General features: G+C 40.1%; 1 protein-coding gene across 1 annotated transcript in view; it reads right to left on the bottom strand.

Moving 5' to 3' along the window:
* Positions 1 to 1,589: 1,589 nt before the first annotated feature.
* The window catches only part of LOC142436606 (thyrotropin-releasing hormone-degrading ectoenzyme-like), a 119,586-nt gene continuing 98,925 nt past the window's right edge, over positions 1,590 to 22,250 (bottom strand). Inside the window, exon 3 of the transcript XR_012782025.1 lies at positions 1,590 to 5,291. The gene's annotated coding sequence lies outside the window, so the exon portion shown is untranslated. The remainder of the gene's footprint in view (positions 5,292 to 22,250) is intronic.

Below are 22,250 nucleotides of genomic sequence, written 5' to 3' on the forward strand. Positions count from 1 at the left end.
GCACAATAAACTATAGCAGACTTGTCGATGCAATGGACTTGATGATGCAATTTGTCGATGCAATGGACTGATACAGTGGATGTAGCAATATGGACTTGCTATGTGATGGACTTGTCGATGCAATGAACTTGTCGATGCGATGGACTTGTCAATGCGATGGACTTGTCAATGAGAGGACTGACACAGTGGTTGCAGCAATATGGACTTGTCGATGCGATGCACTTGTCGATGCGATGCACTTCTCGATGCGATGGACTGACATTGGTTGCAGCAATACGGCTCAAACATAAGGACAAATGTGAGAACGGCACAGGCCTGAGCAGTGTTTTGTTCTGTTGAGCGTAGGGTTGCTATGAAGCAGAACCGAATTGAAGGCACTTAAGAACAATAACATACAGACATTCAGATAAATATCTTTAGGTTTTTTCTCGCTCTAGAGCAGTGATTCTCAACCTGTGGGTCGTGACCCCTTTGGGAATTGAACGACCCTTTCACAGGGTCATCCGATTCATAACAGTAGCAAAATTACAGTAATGAAATAGCAATAAAATAATGTTATGGGTGGTGGGTCACCACAACATGAGGAACTGTCTGAAAGAGTCGCAGCATTAGAAAGTTGTGAACCACTGGTATAGGACATGTATCAGGACCACATCATCTGACTTCTAATTCTTTGGATGTGAACCAGAGGCCTATTGTATTGCTTGTTGCTCTTAAGACTCATCTGCTTCCAATAGATGTCAGCAGTCTGTTTGACCTGCCAATCTTAGGTTCATCAACCCTGTAGCTTCATGAGTAAAGAGAAGCCGCCATACTGACTTTTCACCCATGACTTGGGAATTCCAAGCCTCTCAACTATGTACCTAAGGTACACCTGACCCAAGCCCTGGTAATTTTAATTACCTCATATGCACTGTTGGGCAGTGAATAAGAAGATTAAGGAAGACTTGATGCATTTGAACTATGATGCTGGCTCAGAATACTGAATGTACCATGAACTGCCAAAAGAACCAACAAATCTGTCTTGGAAAAAGTACAGCCAGCAGGCTCCTCAGAGGCAAGGATGGTGAGATTTCTCTCACATAATTTGGACATGTTTTCAGGAGAGACAAGTCCTTGGAGAAGGACATCATGCTTGGTGTAAAGTAGCAAGGCAGAAAGAAAGAGGAAGACCTTCAGCAAGAGGATTGACACAGTGGCTGCATCAATGGGCTTAAGCAGAAGACAATAGGGAGGATGGCGCAGCACCAGGCGGCGGAGCTATGAGCTGGGCCCAACTCGATGGCCCCTAACAGCTAACAGCAACACTATGAATCATTCCCTTAAGATTAAAAAAAAAAGTCTCTTTCTTTATTTAGACACATATATAAATTTTACTGCTTTTGCAACTATCTACCTTAACATTTTAAAAATTTTACCAGTCTCAGTACAGATAACTAAATATCACGCCTGAGTGTGTTCACTTAAGAAAGGAGTGCACATTTATTATTTTTACTCCAAACCCTTTTCATTGTCTTCAAAAGAATTTTAGAAACACATGCATGAAAGATACATTGCAATATTAACTTTGATTCTACTATATCCTGAAGGGCACAAAAAGACTAATAAATAGAAAACTTTAATATTTTTGTGAAGTTTAAAGTAATATCTTCATTATATTTCTAACACTTCACACATGACATCAACCATAAAGATTCACTTTCTAGGCTCACTATATAAAACAAAAACACAAAATACAACAGCATTATATCAGCCCAAATAAATCAACTGCCATCAAAAAATGAGGATCAGTACATTTTCTTTATTGTGATCATTTATTTGTAGGGTTTTTTAATCTTAAATTTCAAATGACTGATATGTTTGACAACATATATATAAAAGATGACACTGGGTACAGATCCTCAATTTTTATATCCTCTAGCTTTGAAAAATAGAATTCATTCTGAAACATGTTATGTTCTCTCTAAGATTGTTGCATTAAAGACATCCCTTGCCTACTCTGACCTCACTTCACCCGCACTTCGCAGGGGTAAATCCATTGCCATGTGGGGAAGAACTCTATTCTTCCTATGGCCAAGTTCTGAAGCAGGGGCGTTACATGCCTAAGCGTGAGCCTTAGTGAACTTAAACTTTTAAGAAAGATTGAACCAATAAAAATAAAAATAGACAGCACATATTATAAAGTCTCCGGGTAGCTCAAATAGTTAAAATCTTGAGTGCTAGCCAAAAGGCTGCTGGTTAGAACCCACCCAAAGCTATTTTGGAAGAGAAACCTAGCACTCTCGTTCTGAACTCTTAAATATCTTTAAAAATTTAAAAGGGTTTTTAACTCTGAAAATATGCAGTAGCCATGCACCAAAACTGTCTTGATAGCAACTAACAATAAAAATACTGTATTAGTTCGGGTAGACTAGAGAAACATATTCACAAACATGTATATGTATATAAGAGACAGGTTTCTGTACAAGAGCAATTGAACATGGAGAAAACATCCCAGCCCAGTCCAGATCAAGTCCGTAGTCTGATATAAGCCCATATGTCTGATATCAATCTATAAAGTCCTCTTCAGAATCACGAAACACATGCAATGAAGCCAAATGCAGGATGATCACAAGCCAGTGGGTAGAAAGTCTCCGGGTCCAGTGGCGTTGTAAGCATCTCAGCGCTGGCAGGGGTTTCTCTGTGGCTTCTCCAGCTTCCGAGGTCTGGTTGCGTCCATGTAACTTGTCTTCTGCAATGTCTCCCAGGGAATGGGAGAGAGAGAGGTGTCTTCCAGCTCTCCAAGGAGGAAGTACCAGATTTCCCAGAATTCTCAGGAGAAGCCCATGCCCACACAGAAGTCTCATTGGCTATCTCCAGATTGACAACCTAGACTTAACCCGTACACTCTCAATCCTTAAATTGACACCAGATTAGGTGACTACCACAAACACATATTAAAATACTTACAACCTACAAAAAGAAAAACAAAAACCAAACTCACTGCAATTGAGTCACTTCTGACTCACGGCAACTCTGTAAGACAGGGTAGCACTGCCCCTGTGAGTCTCCGGGTCTGTAACTCTTCATGGGAGTAGAAAGCCTCATCTCCCTCTCCAGGAGGGGCTGGTAGTTTTCAACTACCCAACGTGTAATCACTACACCACAGGGCTCCTTGAAACATACCATGGACACAGTAAATCTGTGAACTTGGAAACATTCCCATTTATAGATTTAAATATCTGAATGCCAGAGATCTCACAGACACTGAGTAGCAGACCTGAAATTTAAATCCAGTTCCCTGAGTCAGCAGTATAGAATCAGTCATTATGCTTTACTACCGCTCTTCTTAATTTTCAGCATTATTCAAAGTGGTGAGAAAAATGGGTTTATCGATCCTGAAGTTTCCAGATATTATTCATTCCAGGTGAGAATGTTAAATAAATTAGACAAAAGTATCAACATAAGTCTTTAGATGAATATGCAATATTGATTTTTAATATACTGTACATAAATATGTTTAATATGGTACATACAAATAAATTAATTTACCCATACATATAATTTAAACTTTTCAAAAGTTATATAGAAACAAATATAGTCATTTATCATATACAAATAATATAGCATATGATTATAATTTTGATACATATGTATACTCAATTAATGTGGGTACCATTATATATATTTATAGACAAATTGATTATCTTAATAAAAACTAAATGTATCAGTTCTTTTTAATGTGACAGTTGAGTTTTATTTTTAAGCATATATAGAAATGTAGAAAGAAAATACATCCCTGATTATAACCTCTTAGTTTAAAGAAACTATAGGTTTTTGTGTTGTTGAATGAAGGAGGCAATCAAGTAGAGTCCGTGGCCAAATCCACATGCCTACCTGTTTTTGTGTAAAATTTTACTGGGACGCCTATCCTCATTCACTTATAAATTATTTATGGCTGCTTTCTTGCCACCTCTACGAAGTTGAGTAGTTGCCGATGTCATGTTATGGCTCCCAAACTGTAAAATATTTATCTAGTGTCTGATCTGTTACAGTGAATGTCCTCTAATCACTATCATATTGATTTTGGAGATTTATTTCCTTGATTGAAATTTATTCTTATAAATTGTCTCAATACAGATGCCAGGAAAGGGTAAGGTAGTTTAACAGATATTAAGATGATAACCCAATTAAATCTCTTAAATGATTAAATAATTAATATAAAGTGAAACTGTGAAAGGGAAGCCTTATACACTTTATGGCTGTCATATCTACATTTGGGCCATATAGTCTTTGACAATCCCTCAAATCTCAGCAAGTAGCACTGAATGTGACCCAAGTCCATGCATAAGTATAGAAGTATAACCAAACTTCTGCTACAGCTACAGAGTGTTGGTTTCGTCCACTGGAGAAGTTTGGCTCACCAGGATTCATACCACTCACTATCTAGTTTTATTAATATTAATAAAAACTTGCAGGGTCTATCTACATGTACTTAAGCTAAATGATCCTAAACATTATAAACCTACCAATTATTTTACAGTCAAGTGAATGTTTTTCCAGTCTGTAAAATAGAAGAAAATGCTAAACAATTTAAAAGCTAAAAAACATGCTATTCTATCTTATTGAAGAGATACTTTAGGTCATTCATGAATTATTTCTCATAAGGAGACTAAACCCATAGGAGAAAATAAAGCCAATAAAGAATAAATCTAAACTATAAACCATTAAAATTCCTCCAGTTGAAAAATGGCATTTGGAACTCACTCCTTCTTTCAAAATTAGACTCCCTAAAGCTTTAGAGATGCCCCAGGGGCATCATTTACGACTGCCATATTGGATCCGCTCTGCTTATGTATGGCAACCTCCCATGCAGGCCACCTCTCTTTTTTACACTTCAGTCTGTTTTACATTTACATGTGCTGCAGCTGCATCACAGTTCTCAAAGATCGTGAAAGAGGTTGTAAGGCTAAAACTGACGTAGTAATATATTTTCCATTTGAAAATCATAATGTTTCAATCTCAATCTCAGATACTGCAGTGGTACAGTCAATCAAGTAAAAATGTAGTTTGCAAAAATCTTATTTTATAAATATAATTCACTCCAATATGGATTTCAACTCAATCTGAAAAAAGAAACAAAAACCCCAAGTGCTTAAAATTGGATCAATACATAACATCATGTGAAACAGAGAGAAGATTGAAGTGCTCAAGAACAGAATGCTCCTCAGCAGCGAAGATGGTGAGACATCTCACATACTCTGGACATGTTACCTGGAGAGACTGGCCCCTGGAAAAGGGCTTCATGTTTGCTAAAGAAGAAGGAAGCACAAAAATATTACTACCCTCATCAAGATGGATTGACCCTGGCTTCAACATTAAGCTCAAGATAACAAAAACTGATAGGAGGATGTAGCTAGGCAGTGTTTCCTTCTGCTCTCTCTATAAAGAAAGTTATGCGTCTGGGTTGTATCCTCTTACCATACTTGTTTAATATATATGCTGTGAAAATCATGAGAGGCTGGCTTATAAGGAGAAGAATGTGGCATGAGAATTGGAGGAAGGCTTATTAACCCCTGCGATAAGTAGAGGAAGGCTTCGAGCACCTGCAACATGCAGATGGCACAACCTAGATTGCTGGAAATGAGGAGGACTTGAAGTATTTGCTGTTGATGATCAAGAACTGCAGTCTATGGTATGGATTACAACTCAATGTCAAGAAGACCAAGATCCTGACAACTGAACTGACGGGTATCAACATGGTAAATGTAGAAACTGAAGTTGCCAAGGATTCCATCTTGCTTGGATCCACAATCGCTACTCATGGAAGCAACTGATGCATTGCATTTGGTAAATCTGCTGCACGAGACCTGTTTAGAGTCTTGAAAAGCGGGGTGTTACCTTGAGGACTAAAGTGTGCCTGACCCATGCAATGGTATTTTTCATTGCCTCATATGCATGTGAAAGTTGGATATGCAATAAGGAAGGCCAAAAAAGAATTGATCCATTTGAACTGTGGTGCTGGTCAAGAATATTGAAAGTACTTGGACTGCCCAAAGGAGAAATAAATATCTGTTGAGGAAGAAATATGGCCAAGAGTGGTCCTTAGAGGCAAGGAAGGAGAGACTTCATCTTACATATTTGTACATATTATCAAAAGAAACAAGTCCCTTGAGAATGACACCAAACTTGGTTAAGTGGAGGAGCATCAATATAAAAGGAAAGTCTTTAGGGAGATGGACGGACACTGTGGCTGAAACAATGGGCTCAAGGGTAGGAACTATTGTGCAGATGGCACAGGGCCGTGCGGTGTAGCATTCTGATGTGTATAGTGGTCACTATGGGTGGTCACTGACTCCATGTACCTAACAGCATACTTGCACTCTCTCTGAGTTAGTGTCAACTTAATGACTCCTAATGATGACAGCATCGATCACTATTTAGAAGACTGTACCTTTGTTATTAACTGGAAAAATATTTCAATTTATTTTTCTTGTGATAATTTCCTCATATCCATCCCAGTTTAATTTTTATATGGTTTGAGAGACAATCCCCTCTGAGATTACAGAAAATAAAAAGTAAACAAAGTATACCTCACTCAGGTGAGAGAGGGACATCTGCTTTTCGCTCCACAAGATTGGGAGTGAATATTCCATGGTTTACAACAAAGATCTTTGTTACTCTTCTTTATTGTATCAGATCAGACAGCCTAAATGCTGAAGGTAAAGGAAAGCCATGATCATGGTCATTCGAAGCCCCTAAACCGCAGAAAGGATCATCAATCAACAAGTAGTCCCTGTCTTTTTTCTGAGAAGCTCAGAACTGGATAAAGAATGCTTAAAATAACACTGGGAAAAGGGAGACAAAAATATATTTTGACTATTTCTCTCTTAGAGAGCTTTCTGCCTTTATTGGCTTTTAGAAGGGTAACCTTAATTTACATAACGACCCCTCAGTCTCAGTTTCTTGTAATGAAGCTATTTTGAAAAACCTACTGATCTCAATATAAGCTATTTTAGCTCTCAAGTTTATAGGAATGGTCACCTTTCTTTTCAAATTGCCTGATTGGCAGTGCTTCTGTCAGCAGTACTCCCCAGCCTAGACTTTAATGAAATGTTGCGCTTGTCCTCTGAGGCTTAGGATAGCTATTTGGTTATAATTAACTCCGGATTGACCAATGGCCAGTGAAAGAGCAATTTACTCCAAGAAAAGATTATTACAACCATCATTTTGTTCCAAGTACAGCTGCTCTGTTTGGACAAAACTGAAAATACAAATGACTCATCCCACTGTGTTAATTTCAAACAACCACGAGGGAATAAGGAAGCATGAAAAGATTGCGCCCCTTCACTGTAGCTATGCAGAAGTGTAAGCTACAAGGGAAAGAAGAAAGAGCATCGTTTTTCAAACTAGTTGCCACCAAATTACACTAAAAAGCAGTTCAGAGAAAGAGGCACCCAACTTCCTTTTTTCCAGATGTAATGCAGCAAACTGTGGTGGGTCTCCTCTCAAAATCCATCCAAAATAAGTTCACTCTGTCAACCTCTACTGCTAGCACTCTTGTAGAAAATTCCATTCTTTCTCAGATTAATGCAGGAGCCTCTCAGCTTCTGCCCTTGATTCTCCTCTATCCCCCAAAGCCATATTATATGAAGCAGCTAAAAACTGAAACTCACTGCTATTGAGTCTATGCTGATTCACAATGACCCTAGAAAACACAGTAGAACTGCCCCTGCGAGTTTCTGAGACTGGACCTATTTATGGGAGTAGAAAGCCCTATATTTCTCAAACCAAGTTTCTAGTGGTTTTGAACTGCTGACCTAGCAATTAGGCAGCCCAATGCGTAACAACCATGCTATCAGGGTTATTTAAGTGACCACTTAATATTAACTCAAAGCAGAGTTCAATTGCTCCTCTGCTCAAAATGAAAGTGAGCCTTTCATTAACCATGGAAGATCTTTGATTGTCAGCAACAGTTAGTTTACAAATCCTACTCTCAGGTCCATGCAGTCTGACCCGGTCCCCCGACTTTTCTCCAAGGAGTCAGACAATGTTCTCCTTCAGGCTTCTCTCAGGTGCCATTGAGTCCATGTCAATTCACAGTAATGCCATGTGACCAAGTAAAATTATCCTCTAGAGCAGCGGTTCTCAACACATTTCCAATGGTCTTAGGAACCGAGACCCTTCTCTATCTGTCTCCAGGCAGGTCCGCCCACATGCAGATACACCCACATACAAGTACTGGGCATGAAGACTGTTACCCATGCTACACCATGCTTCAAGACCAAATTTCTTTTATTTGTCATTAAAAATAAATGTTTCACAATATATAATTACTACAGTGATTATCCCTATGCTTTAAATATGTTCAATTTGTTTAACAATGAAAATACATCCTGTATATAAGATATTTACATTATGATTCATAACAGTATCAAAATTACAGTTATGAAGTAGCAACAAAAATAATTTTATGGTTGGGGGTCTGTATCAAACATGAGGACCTGTATTAAAGGGTCATGGCATTAGAAAGATCGAGAACCCCTGCACTAGAATGATCTTAGCTGCAATCAAATGATCTCCAGTTTTTGCTTCTACCGAATGAATGGGTGGGTTCCGTCTGCCAACCAGTTGGTAGGGAGCTGAATAATGAACCATTTCACCATTAGGCCTTTGAGATAGCATCAATGAATATGGTCCTTTGGCCACAATCCTTACATGATGTACTAAAACTGCTGGCCTCTGCGCTGCTGGCTCGAATTCCGTTTTGGAGAGAGCTCTCTACTGCACTGACAGTAGATAAGGGGGATGAAGTCTCCACTGCAGCAGAGGGGGTAAACCAAGCCAGCACCCTGTTTCCTTGGGGCTATGGTCTGCTGAAAGATTAAACACCACACCTCAAAATCATTTTTTCTATATAAGAGACACTTCAAAAGCAGGAGCAGAGAGAGAAGTCCCAGGATCACCCATCAGAAGAACAACTACCAAAGGAGTATATTTGAAATCCCTTTCTAAAGTAGCACAAGCCAAGAGCAAAGACACCAGATACACCAGAAGATATGATGTAGACACCATGGGACTTAGCAAAGAAACCAACCCAACATCAGAGGCTGAAGCAGAGAGATCATGAGAGAGAGAGCAGACACTGAGACTGCGAGGCAGAGCAGCAGGTCAGCTTCTTGGCCGCAAGAGCCAGAGGCCAAGAGATCATGTGGCGAGAGGCTGATACTATAGAGAGAGCTGGCTATTGGCTATGAAGATGCTGCTGTGGACTAATGACCATAACTGTATTGTTTGCTGATCCTGACTTGGGATTACCTCCCAATTCCCCTAATACACAATTGTGGGTCCTATGTGTGACTTCTGCCTCAGCATGAAACGCAGCATGAACGTAGAGTGTCATGGCAGGAATGGTCCGTGTCAGCATAGGATAGAGAAGGGCGGAAGGTCGAGGCATGGCTGACGTCTGCCTCATGTCAACAGGCAGGCCAGGGGTCAGGTGGGGCCTCCTCCATGCCTTTTGAGCAGCTTTCTCTCCTGACCACACACCTTGTTTAAAACTACAGCCCGACCTGCCAACATTTTATTTTTCGTATATAAGTTATCACTTTCTAACATCATAAATGTTTTGTTTTCGACCTGTCTTTTCCCATTAAAAAGTATGCTCCAGGAGAACAGGAATATCTGTTTCATTAACTGCTGATTTTCCACCAGTTGGCAGAATAGTATCTAGTAAACAGCCAATAAACATATGTCAAATCCATTAATTAATGTGGTTCTAATGCCCAAGAAAAGCGAGATTCTGCATTTTCAGAAGAAAAAAGCATTTCATGCAAAACCACCCTTCTTAACAGCTCCACCCTCACACTGCTCTGATGGTAAACAAAGCTCAATGCACTTGCCCCCAGTCTTCACAGCAAACTCTACTTGGGGGCCCTAATGGCAGGGCTGTTGCAAATAGAGATACCACATCTTTAGTCTCGTTGACATCTTATTTACCGAAAAGGCACAGCTTTGGCAATTATGAGGAAAACCGTCATCATTTTCTCAAACAAGATGAACCACGAGAACTAGATGGTAGCCAGCTACCATTACTGAACATCTTGACCAAAGCTTCTGTGGAATAACTGGACCAAACGGGAGAAAAGTGTGTACCAGCGTTTCAAATGCTCATAGGCTTCACACTACCTGGAGCCCTTGAAACTGCATGAGATCAAGCTGACCAAAGCAACATGAAATATTAACTAGAAACCTCAGGGGCAAAACGTTCAAGTTCCTGGAGGGGAATGACTCGGCAAAGGAGAATGAGGAAGGTTGCAGACCTGGGGTATGTACTCACTAGCATTAAGGTCAACATGGGGAATTGGTATATACTTTCAACAACAGTAAAAGAAAAGGTTTGCTTCTTATCTTCCACATAATACAAAGGGTTAAAATGGAAGATGGGAAAACACTGAAAGATTTGTTAAGTACCTCCCTTGGGTCAGGCACGGCACTCGGCAGTGGAAATCGAGCTGCAAACAAGAAAATAAAACCATCTCTTCTTGTATCGCCTATCTTGAGGTCACATTCCTAACACCCAAAACCAAACTCTTAAAAAAACACAGAGTGAAAACCCCTAAAGTCATATATAATTGGCCCCTTCTGATCTCATCTCTTGCTACCCCTTTCCCCACTGACTTTAGTCCAACCTCACTGGCCTTGTTGCTGTTAATCAGACTAAAACATTGCACACCTCAAAGCCTTGGCAATGGATCTTCCCTCCGACTAAGACACTCTTCTCCCCGCCGTCCAAGTGCCTGCTGTGGGACAAGGGCTAGAGACCAAGATTTAATAAGGGAAATGATAACCTTAATGCTGCATGAAATGAGGGAAAGGGAGAGGAGTAAAACAAAGAAGGAAGATAAGGAGTGACCGCAAGGCTATAATATAAAAAGCGGAAGTCAGAAAACACAACTCTGAAAAACAGATTATTTTAAGTACGCATACATCTGAAGGAAGGGGGGCTTTAGGCTGAAAGAAGGGCAAGTGAAAACACCCAAGTAAGGAGCCTGCGTAGTGCTTGTAAGAAACAGTAGGCTGGCAGTGTAACCAGAACAGGTGTGCACAAGGAGGAGAGGAATCGGAGACGAGGATGGAGCGGCAGCCACACCATCCAGGGTCTTGAAACACCAAAGAATCCCTGAATGGGCACTAGGTGCCAAGGCAAGGTGTGAACAGGAGAGCAGCAGCAGCAGCTAAATCTAACATCTGTCCAACAGAATCTTAAAATTCAGGACATATCACATTCACATACCACTTAACATCAGAATCCATTTCAGTTAAAAGGTGCACAAAGACAAAGAAAGCGGGGCGAGTCAGATAACAGTATGAGCTGTTACAATGGTAAATGGCTAGAAGTGATCAGATTTCCAAGATATTTATAATATAGAACCAAAAAGATGCATTATGACTTGGGTGTGTGACATGAGAGACAAAGAGTTTAAATCTAAGGTTGCTACTTTGTTTGTGTGTTTTCTAAACAATGTAGGGGTTCTCTAGCTAGCACACTTCAGTGCTTGGCTCCTAGCTGAGAAGCTAACGATTCATTTCCCCTCAGAGATACCAGCGAAGACAGGGCTAGCGATCTACTTCCAAAAGTTCACAACAACGAAAAGCAAACGGAGTCGTATTCTAGTCTACACACACACAGGACCACCGTGAGAATGAATCACCAGACAGCAGCCAGCAAGAACACCAAACAACTTTTGGAGGAATGGATCTGCCCTGTTCTGAGATAGGCAAAACTTCAGAAGGAAAAAGAAAGTGATTTACAATGTGTACCTCAAATTTGAACATGGTAATTTTCATATACGCTTTAGACACTCAAACAGATGCCAAATAGTACAAAGTAGACATCTGAAATTGAGAGCGAACTCAATTGGAAAGATCAAATTTGGGAGTTGTTAGCTATCAGCAGATAGTAATTAAAGAAGCTAGGTGAAGTCAATAAGTGACTAAAGTTGGTAGTTAAGAAAAGAGCTACGCAACTTGAGACCCGGACACTTCGAGAGAAAATGTGAAGAGAGACGGAAAGGAAAGTAAATACATAGGAAGAGAATTCCCAATGAGCAGCAGGAGGGATGGCAGGCAGGGAAGAGAAATGTGTTGTCTGAAAAGACAAATGAAAAAAAAGTATCTTAAGGAGTTGAGAGAACAACTGTGTCAGAATCTGCTGGCAGTTCAAGATGAAAACTGGGAATTGACCACTGAAGTTCACAATGGAGAGGCATTCTTGCACTTGACAAGCACAGTTTTAGTGGCGTGTAGGGGGCAAAAGCCTGGTGTTAAGTGCATTCAAAAGACAAAGGAGAGAGAAAAATTGGAGTCAGTACAGACAGCTAACCTCTTAAAGGCTATAAAAGTAAGGAGAGAAATTGTCCAGTGGCTGGAATGAGTGGGAGTGGAAGTGTGTGGGTCTGTGTGTTTAAGTGAAGAGAAACAGTTCCCCATTTTTAGTGCCAACAGAAAAGGACCCAATAAAAGGGGAAAATCAAGGATTTAGGGCAGGGACAGAACTCCGAGAGATGTCTGGGAGCAGGCGAGCGAGGCTGGGCTCGGGTGATCCTGAGAGAAGGTCCCATCACTGGCGTGGCATCATTAAAGCCATGGGAATAGGGGTGGGGGGGAAGAATACAGAGCATGAGACTTTAGCAATGATTCAAGTCAACATAGTGGAGCCAGTCCGTTCTCTCACTTCACTGCAGAGCTGTCAGGACCGGATACTGCTGCTGGAGTCTGTAAACAACGCCTTGGGGGGCTCCTTACAAACACACCCGAGCAAGTTAAGCACTTTCTGAAATTGCATGTAGTTTCAGGAGGAGAAGCACTCTTTCACAAGACTAATACTAAATTAATGAAAATATGCTTGGGCACAAACCCAACGTTGTAAAGGCCAGACACTCTTAAAAACGAACGCATAGGGGAGGGTGGTAAGCAAACTGAACATCAAACAATGCTGGCAAGCTGCACAGTCATAAAAATCAACTAGGTTTTAGGTTCCTAATGGAAGAGACCATTTATTATCATCGCTGAGGACAACGTTATCTGGTCACTACTCAATAAATACTAGTTGAATTAGTTAATTCAATTCTGTTGTGTTGCATTACATGCTCCTCTCAATGAACTCATGGTTTGCTGGTTTATAGCCGTAATAATCTCATGCAGCGTCCCCACTAAAATGCATTGTTTTCATTGATTTCTCTCATTGTCACAGTGCTATTTTTTGGCTTTGCATTTTTAGTGTAGTCTTGGAAATGTACACTATGCGGTAAATGCAAAATATCTTAACAAGGACTGCTAAATGATCATATTATAATTAATGAAGGGAAAATTGCCTTGCTGGATTGTTGTAAAATGGCTGATAAATCCTGAAGTGACTTGGATTTGGTATTGTTTTAGCATAAGGCAGTGGGGGTAGGAAACGCATAAAAATATTTGCCATTGAAATTAATGGGAACTGCCTTTCTTTTTCCTTAGAAAAATCACCCTATGAAGGACTTTGACGAAATAAATTAGCTCCATGAGGCAGGAGGCGTCTACATTTACTTGATTCCAAATGGGGAGCAAGGATAGTCATTTGCACAAAAGTATTTCCCGGTGGTACTTAGAAAACTGAAACGAGATGGACTGCCTCACCTGTTTCCCTGAGAGCCCACCGAGACAGCTTATGTTAGTTTCCACCAATAACCCACTAGATTAAATAGCTCTATTGTAAGTTTGAAGAGCTCTAGTTGAAATAAAGTGTTTTGAGGATGAAGTCAGAATTAGACTAGGCTATACAGACCTCCCAGAAATTTTATTCCCCCCGACAAAAAAAGTGTTACTTGATCAACTTAAGAAAACACACACCCCCATATACTCAAATATAAGCCGACACGAATATCAGCTGAGGCACATAATTTTATCATAAAAACTGCATTAAAAATGTGCTGACATATTATTATATCTGCAGGTCCCCCTAGATAAGATAGGCGGGACAAACAATGTAAGAAGAAAATAACGGGACCAAAGGTCCCGGAGGGAAATGAGAGTGTGGGAGGTGGGGGAAAGGAGGAGGTATTGGCCAACTCAGGGACAAGGGAACAAGGAGTGGTTCAAAACCAGTGCCAGGGAGGGGATGGGAGGACTGGTAGGGAGTGACCAAGGGCAAGGTACTGAGAGGAATTACTGAAACCAGAAAGAAGGCTGAACATGGTAGTGGGACAGGAGGAAGGAGTAAGGAAATAGAGGGAAGGAGTAGGAGGAAAAGGGCATACCCAGAAGCCTAAATACAGACATGTACATATGTAAATATATTTATGATTATGGGGGAAATAGACCTAAGTGCATATATTTATAGGTTTAGTAGTAAGGTAGCAGGTGGACATTTGGCCTCCTCACGTGCATTCCCTTAATACAAGAGCACCTTGCTCAGCTAAATGGTCATTTCATGATTCCCACCTTCCCAGCATGATCGCTAAAGATAGACGTATGCATAAGCAAATGTGGTGGGAAAAGCTGATGGTGCCCGGCTATCAAAAGATATAGCATCTGGGGTCTTAAAGGCTAGAAGACAAATAAGCGGTCATCTAGCTCGGAAGCCACAAAGCCCACAGAGAAGAAGCACACAAGCCTATGTGAACACGAGGTATTGAAGGGATCAGGTAGCAGACACCAAAGAACAAAAACCATCATTGTGTGATCACCTTCCCCACATAAACGCTGAAGATGAATGTGTGCATAAGCAAGTGTGGTGAAGAAGGCTGATGGTGTCCGGCTATCGAGAGATATAGTGTCTGGGGTCTTAAAGACTTGAAAGTAAACTAGCGGCCATCTAGCCCAGAAGCAACAAAGCCCACATGGAAGCAGCACACCAACATGTGTGATCATGAAGGGCCGAGGGGACCAGGTTTCAAGCAACAAAGACAGGTGGGGAAAAAATCATATCATTGTGAAAGAGAGGAGCGTGTGACGGGGACCCAATGCCCATCTGTAGACAACTGGACATCCCTTGCAGAGGGGTAGTGGGGAGGAGATGAGTCACTCAGTGTTCACTGTAGCAATAATGAAACTTTCCTCTAGTTCTTAAATGCTCCCTCTTCCCAACTATCATGAGCCAAATTCTACCTTGCAGACCTGGTTAGACCAGAGGATGCACAGTGGTACAGATGGGATCTGGAAACACAGGGAATCCAGGACAGATGAACCCCTCAGGACCATTGGTGAGAGTGGCCATACCAGGAGGGATGGGGGTTAAAAACGGGGAACCGATCACAAGGATCTACATATAACTTCCTCCCTGGGGGATGGGCAACAGAAGAGTGGGTGAAGGGAGACACTGGGCAGTGTAAGATAGGATAAAATAATAATTTATAAATTATTAAGGGTTCATGAGGGAGAGGGGGGCAGGGAGGGATTGGGAGGGAAAAAAGGAAAATGAGTTGCTGATTCCAGGAACCCAAATGGAAAGCGAATTTTGAGAATGATGAGGGCAACGAATGTATAAGTGTGCTTTGCACAATTGATGTATGTATGGATTGTGATAAGAGTTATATGAGCCCCAATAAAATTGGTTTTTTTAATGTGCTGAAAAACTCGGCTTATACACAAGTATATATGGTAAATGGTATTCAGTATTTGTACATTCCAATAGCTAAGCAAAAGCAGAAAAAATATATACGGAGGAAGAAAAAACACACTGAAAGGATCACAAATAATCACTATAATATGCATAATCAAGTATTATAAATCTATTACCTCCAATTAAAAACAACAATACAGCCACTGATACAGGGAGAAGACCCAATCACAGAGTAAGTATGGAACTGTAACCACGCTACCGGATGAGAGACAGTAAGCGTGCCTACCTTCAAGGAGAAGGACTGTCGTTGTCATCAGTGCTGTCAGCATGAAGACATAGATACATCTGTGACAACTTGAGAAACTACACAAGCTAACCTCTCTCATTTACAAAAATTCAAAAGGTACTATATCTCATAATTTGTCTATTATAGGAAAGTAAATCGATCAACATACTATATAAAACCAAATGTATAAAGTGAAATCTATGAGCTTTCCCTAGTACACAACATGAAAACTGATCTCCCATCTACTTCTATCTCTTCTTCTCATTCAATTCCCCTCTCTTTTTCTGGACTTAAGTAAAATGAAGGCTGCTTTTAATAGGTATTTCATGTTCTGGATATATAGTACAATGAGTCACTGTTCATAGCCTGGCTAGCAGGTAATTGTACCGTACATTTGTACCGTACACGTTGGTACTTAATTACATCCCATATTGTGTAAGTCTCTAATTCACACATTCCTATAAATATCTCATTGCTTCCTCATCAAAACCACAATCTCCCTGAAGGCAGATATTCTTGTTACAAAATACCAGTTCTTCCTCTAAGATGGCACCTCTGTGCCAGGTGGGTAATGGATCTTCATAAAAGCATAAAGTGTTGAAAAGAAGTAATCGAGCATACGCTTTAGAGAACTTCTTGATATACAGATTTTGAGCAGCACCAAAAGGAAACTGAAAACTATCAGTCTATAATTAATTGAAATTTAAACAGGGTGAATAACAAAATATTCCAATAAAATTCTGACTCACTTTATCTATCACTGAATTAATTATGAAATGTCCATGAAGAAATCACACTTGAAATACTCAAATATATCTTCGGAGATAAAATTAGGAGCTATCATATGTGCACTTTTAGCTAGTTAAGTTTCCAGTTTTTCTATAAAGAACATGTATTGCCTTTAAGGAACTAAAACAACAATAACAACAAAGGAAAAAGTCTTGTATTATTCCTGAGAACAGATCATGGAGTTTGAAATTCCAGATCCAAGTGTGTAATCTGAGTACTTTACTTCATCACCAAATGCCTAGTTTTCTTCATCTGGAAAATGAGAATATAAGAGGGACTATCTCCTAAGGCCATAGTAAAACACTAAATGGGTCAAAATGTTCCATGTCCTAAGGAGTGACTCATATATAGTAAAAGTGATATAAGTATTTGTTGTTGTTATTTTTAGTATGTCTTTGGGATAGGAGGAAAGAGGACAATTTCATTCTTCAAATTTCTACAACACATCCTTTTAAGAAGCACTCCATGCCTCTGAGGGTTCTCATGAAGATAAAATATAAATAAGATAGCTTGCTGTATTGTATCAAGTAGATGATACACTTTTAATTATAATTGAACAGCTAGAAATAGAAAAGATCTGCCAATCTCATATAAATAGATTACCTACAGATAGGTTAATTATCAAATTTAGAGATTTAAAACCAAATCCTCACATGGTGAACACCAATTACATAATTCTCCTCTGGGGTCTCTCCTGGATAAACCGCATGAGGAGAAAATTCAAACCCTTGGGGGTATGTTAACAGATGAGACCACAATAGAAAAACAGACTGCTCAGTACTACAATTGAAAAAGAACTTGGGAAAGAAGGAAAAGAGAGGAGAGAAGGCATTGCAGAGTTTATAATCGAGAAATAAAAATTACTTTTAAGATTTTTAAAATTTTAATATTTATTAATAGAAAATTTTATTTTAAGGTCATTGGTCATATAATACCCTTACATGCACATTTCGCCTCCATAGCTTAAGTAAAATCAGGTCAACTAGTAGTTTATTATTGGCTCAATTGGTCTAAAATTTGACTTTCTAATGGAAAGTAGCAAGCTCCTTATTCCTCTGGGATTTGGTTGGGGAAAGCAAGTTAAGGCAGCTCTCAGCTCTCAGCTCTGCAGAAGCAGCCTTTGTCCACCAAAGATAAGTATTATCAGAACATAAGCCTTTCTTCCCCTCCTCCTCTTAGAAAATCACTGGGAATTCCTAGAAACCCATTGTCTATAGCCATGCCCCACATCCATTGTCTCTTCAACACATCTATCAGGTATTTGTTGCCAACATCCCCTGCAACTTGTCAAAGTCACTGTGACAGGTAAGTCGCGCCTCATCTTGGCTGGGTCAGGATTCTCAATACGTTCCCAGTAATCCTCCACGATGTGATCTAACACAGCACAACAATTCCCATCTTGGGGTCTGCTTGTGAGTAGACAAGCACAGGTGAGAACATAAAGGCGGGATGCAACCTCCTGACTTAGGTCACAGCCCTCATGCAATGGGAAGGAGGTTTCTTTGGGGAATGTGTCCTACTACTCATGTACTGGTCAGTTGAGGCTGTGGGAAACTGCCTCGCTTTTTGATGGTGGGGATCCTACATCTGGCTCATCAACCCCTGGGGTTCTTTGGACTTCAACCAAAGACCCACTATCTACATTAATGACCCTCGACGTCACCAATAGTTTGCCATTTGGCCTTCTGTGCATGGATTTTATGAACTCTGCAGCCACAAGCCTGACCTCGGACCTCAGACTCATCCTCCTCTGTAGTCATTGACCTTTCTGTCTTCTTTCTTTCTGTGTAATCAGTCACTATAGTTAGGCAAGTCAGGAGAAGCCCCCAGCTTAACATCTGATCCATGCACTTGAGCTAGACTGAACTTACCCATGTCTACAATTGTATGAGGCATTGTCTTGATATCAATTTATCTCTTTATAAGTGTCCCTAGTTTTGCTTCTTTATCTGTAACACAGTCAGTAATTACCTTAACATTGCTAAAGTTAATTCTCAGTCAGTCCGCCTGTAACATGATGTGTCAGAATTGTCTGCTCCTATTTGAGATACTCTCTAGACATTGTCTATTCCTGGTTTCCTCAGCACCTCTATTAGCAGCTTTGCAGTTGCTGGAATCCACTCAAGGGCATGTAGATGATAGCCTCAGATGACTGATCTCTGTCAGTGCTGCCTTGTCCCATTCTCTTTTCTACCTTCTTTCACCACCAGGGTGAGTGCACGAAGCTTCACATTTCATTAGATACTGACAAATGTATATCTCAAGCCAAACCACTCAGTCAACTCCAGTTTCAAATCCAACATCTGTTTAAATTTCTAGCAGATATAAAATGTCTACCTAAATGTTTAATAGATATGTCAGTCTCTAAGTGATCTCCTTCTTGGACAGACGATCTTTTGTCTCAGCAAATGGAAATTCCACCCTTCTCATTCTTCAGCCCTGGTGCCAAAGTGACTTGCTTGTGGAGCTAACCACAAAATCAGCAGTTCTAATCCATCACCCACACCGAGGAGAAAGGATGACGTTTTCTGCTCCCACAAAGGTTTACAGCCTCAGACACCCAAAGGGACAGTTACACTCTATCCTACAGAGTCACTGAATTGGAATTGAATCAGGGTCAGTGAGTTTATTGATATATTTATGGTTCTTTCCTCAAAACCTTAGAGTTGGTGCCTTGATTTCTCTCTCTTTCACACCTCATACATCTTCGTCAACAAATTCCAAATGGTTCTGCTACCAACCAGAATTGTTCTACTCCTGTCTATGCCACTGTTAACAGCCTACACTAAGTGGCCATCATTTTGGGCCTGAATTTTAACTGCTTTTCATGCCTCTGCCCTTTCCACCTACAACAAAGTTCTTTTATGTGAACCACTGCTGACATTTTCAGATGAACAGTTGGCCTCACGATGTAAAATGTTTAGCAGCACCTCTGGCTTCTAAATGTCAATATCATCTCTCCGCATTTGGGACCATTGCAAATGTCCCCAATACCTCCGAATGTTTTGGTTTTTGGATGGGGCAACAAATTTACCCATGATTAAGAACCAATACTATATAGCATGTCTTATCCAAGCCATGGGTCACCTCAAATACACATGAAAGTTGGATAGTGAATAAAGCCACAGAAGAATCGATGCAATTGAACAATGATGCTGGCAAACAATATGGAAAGTACCATGAGCTGCCAGAAGAACAAACAAAGCTCTCTTCTAAGAGATGGACAGCAATGATGACTGTGTCCCATTTGAGGGGATCAAATAACAAAACTGTAGTAAGCAGAAACATTTGATGGTGTAAGATATGGCAATTTAATAATAATAATATATAATAAGGTTTCCTGGGGGGTAGGGAGGGCTAAGGAGGGGATAAAGGGGATCTGATATCAACAAGTTCACGGAGAACATGTTTTGAAAATGATGGTGGCAGCAACTGTACAAATATGCTTGATCTAATTGAAATATAAATTTTTATAATATCTATAAGAGCTACCAATTTTTAAAAAATAGAATACAGCTAGAATGCTGCTCAGAAGTGTGTGAGGCAAGACTTCATCTCATGTACTTTGGACATGCTACCAGGAGAGATTAACCCATGCCAAAGGAAATTATGTTTAATAGAGGGTCAAAGAAAAGGAGGAAGACCCCCCAACATCATGGACTGACATAGTGTCTGTAACAACGGGCTCAAAAATAATAAATGATGGCGAGGATGACATAGGAATGGGCCGTGATTCACTTTGTTGTCCAGTAGAATAAAATAACGAGGGAGGTGCTCTCAGCCATCCAAACAGATGAGTTTGAAAATGTTTCCAAGAATGGAATCACAGATTTGACTAATGTATTAAGTATAATGGATAATACTTTGAAGGTTAAAAGGTTGTTTTGTAAAAAAATTTAAATGCATAGCTTAGAAAAAAAAACCTGGGTTATTTTTGGATACCCGCTTGAATGTTGTCATCAAGTCGGTGCTGCACAGTAACCCTATGCACATTGGAACAAAGCACTCGTCTCCATCCCAGCGTCACGCCTGTCCTTCACTTTGAGCTCACTGTTGCAGTCACTGCCAATCCCTCTCTCTCATTGAGGGCCTTCCTTCTTTACATTGCTGCTCCACTTTACCAAGCATGATGGACTTCTCCAGGGACCGGTCTCTGCTGATAATAAGTTCCAAGTATGTGAGACAAGGTCTTACCATCTTTCCTCTAAAGAGCGTCTGGCCGTCCTTCACCAAGATAGACCAGTTTGCTCTTTTGGCAGTCCGTGGGACTTTCATTCTTCTTTGCCAACACCGTAGCTCAAATGCAGAGAATCTTCTTCTGCTTCCTTATCCAATATCCAACTTTCACACGCACAAAAAGTCACTGAAATACCATGGTTTCTGTCCGCTGTACCTCAGTCCTCAAAGTGACCTTCTTACTTTCCAATACTTGAAAGAAATTTTATGCAACAGATTTACATAATTCAATGTGTTGCTTCATTTCTTGAGTGCTGTTTCCATGAGTGTTGATGATGAATCCCAGCAAGACGAAATGCTTGCCAACTACAATCTTTCTGTTTTTCCTAATGTTACCTATTAGTCCAGTTTTGAGAATCTTGGTTTTCTTTACATTGAGTTGTAATCCATACTGAGGCTGAAATCCTTGATTTTTAACAACTAGAGCTTTAAGTCCTCCTGTCTTTCAGCCAGCAAGGTGTGTCATCTGCATATTGAAGGTTGTTAATAAGCCTGCCTCCCAATCCTGATGCTGAGTTCTTCACATAATCCCGTTTCTCTGATGATTTGCTGTGCAAACAAATTGAGTAAGTAGGACAAGAGGATTCAATTCTGACACACGCTTTTACTGAATTTTAAACCAAGTAGTAGTCCCTTGCTCTGTGCACACAATGTCCTCTGGATCCATGTACAGGTTTCACATGAGCATAATAGGTAGTTCCTGTTCTTCTCAAGGTAATCCATAGTTTGCAGTGATTCATACAGTGGAATCCCTTCACATAGTGAATGAAACACGCTGCACAACAGCTGGTCTTCTCTGTGTTAAGCCAAATCCATCTGATTTCAGCAATGATATCTTTTGTTCAATATCCTCTATTGAATCTGGCCTGAACCTCTGGCAGCTCCAAATCAATGAACTACTGCAACTGTTGTTTACTACTTCAGCAAAATATTGCTTGCATCTGATATCAAGGATAATTTTCTTATTCTGTTGAGTCACATTTATTTGGAATGATTATAAATATGGATTTCTTCCAGTCAGTTGACAAAGCAGCCATCTTCCAAATTTCTAGAGGAGTGCTACCAGTGGTTCATCACTTTGTTGAAACATTTCAATTGATATTCTATCGATTCCTGAAACCTTGTTTTTGGCTAATACTTTCAGGACAGCTTGGATCTATTCCTTCAGTGTCATTAGTTCTTAGTCACATGCTACATCTTGAAATGGACAAATGTTGATTAGTGTGGTTCAATGACTGTGTATTCCTTCTTTCAATGCTTTCTCCATCATTCAATATTTTGCAGATAGAATCTTTCAAGATTGAAACTGAAGGCTTGACTTTTTTAATAATGAGTTATTTCAGTTAAAGATATGCCAAC

The sequence above is a fragment of the Tenrec ecaudatus genome, unplaced genomic scaffold (assembly GCF_050624435.1).
Source record: "Tenrec ecaudatus isolate mTenEca1 unplaced genomic scaffold, mTenEca1.hap1 Scaffold_457, whole genome shotgun sequence".
In the NCBI taxonomy this organism is placed as follows: domain Eukaryota; kingdom Metazoa; phylum Chordata; class Mammalia; order Afrosoricida; family Tenrecidae; genus Tenrec; species Tenrec ecaudatus.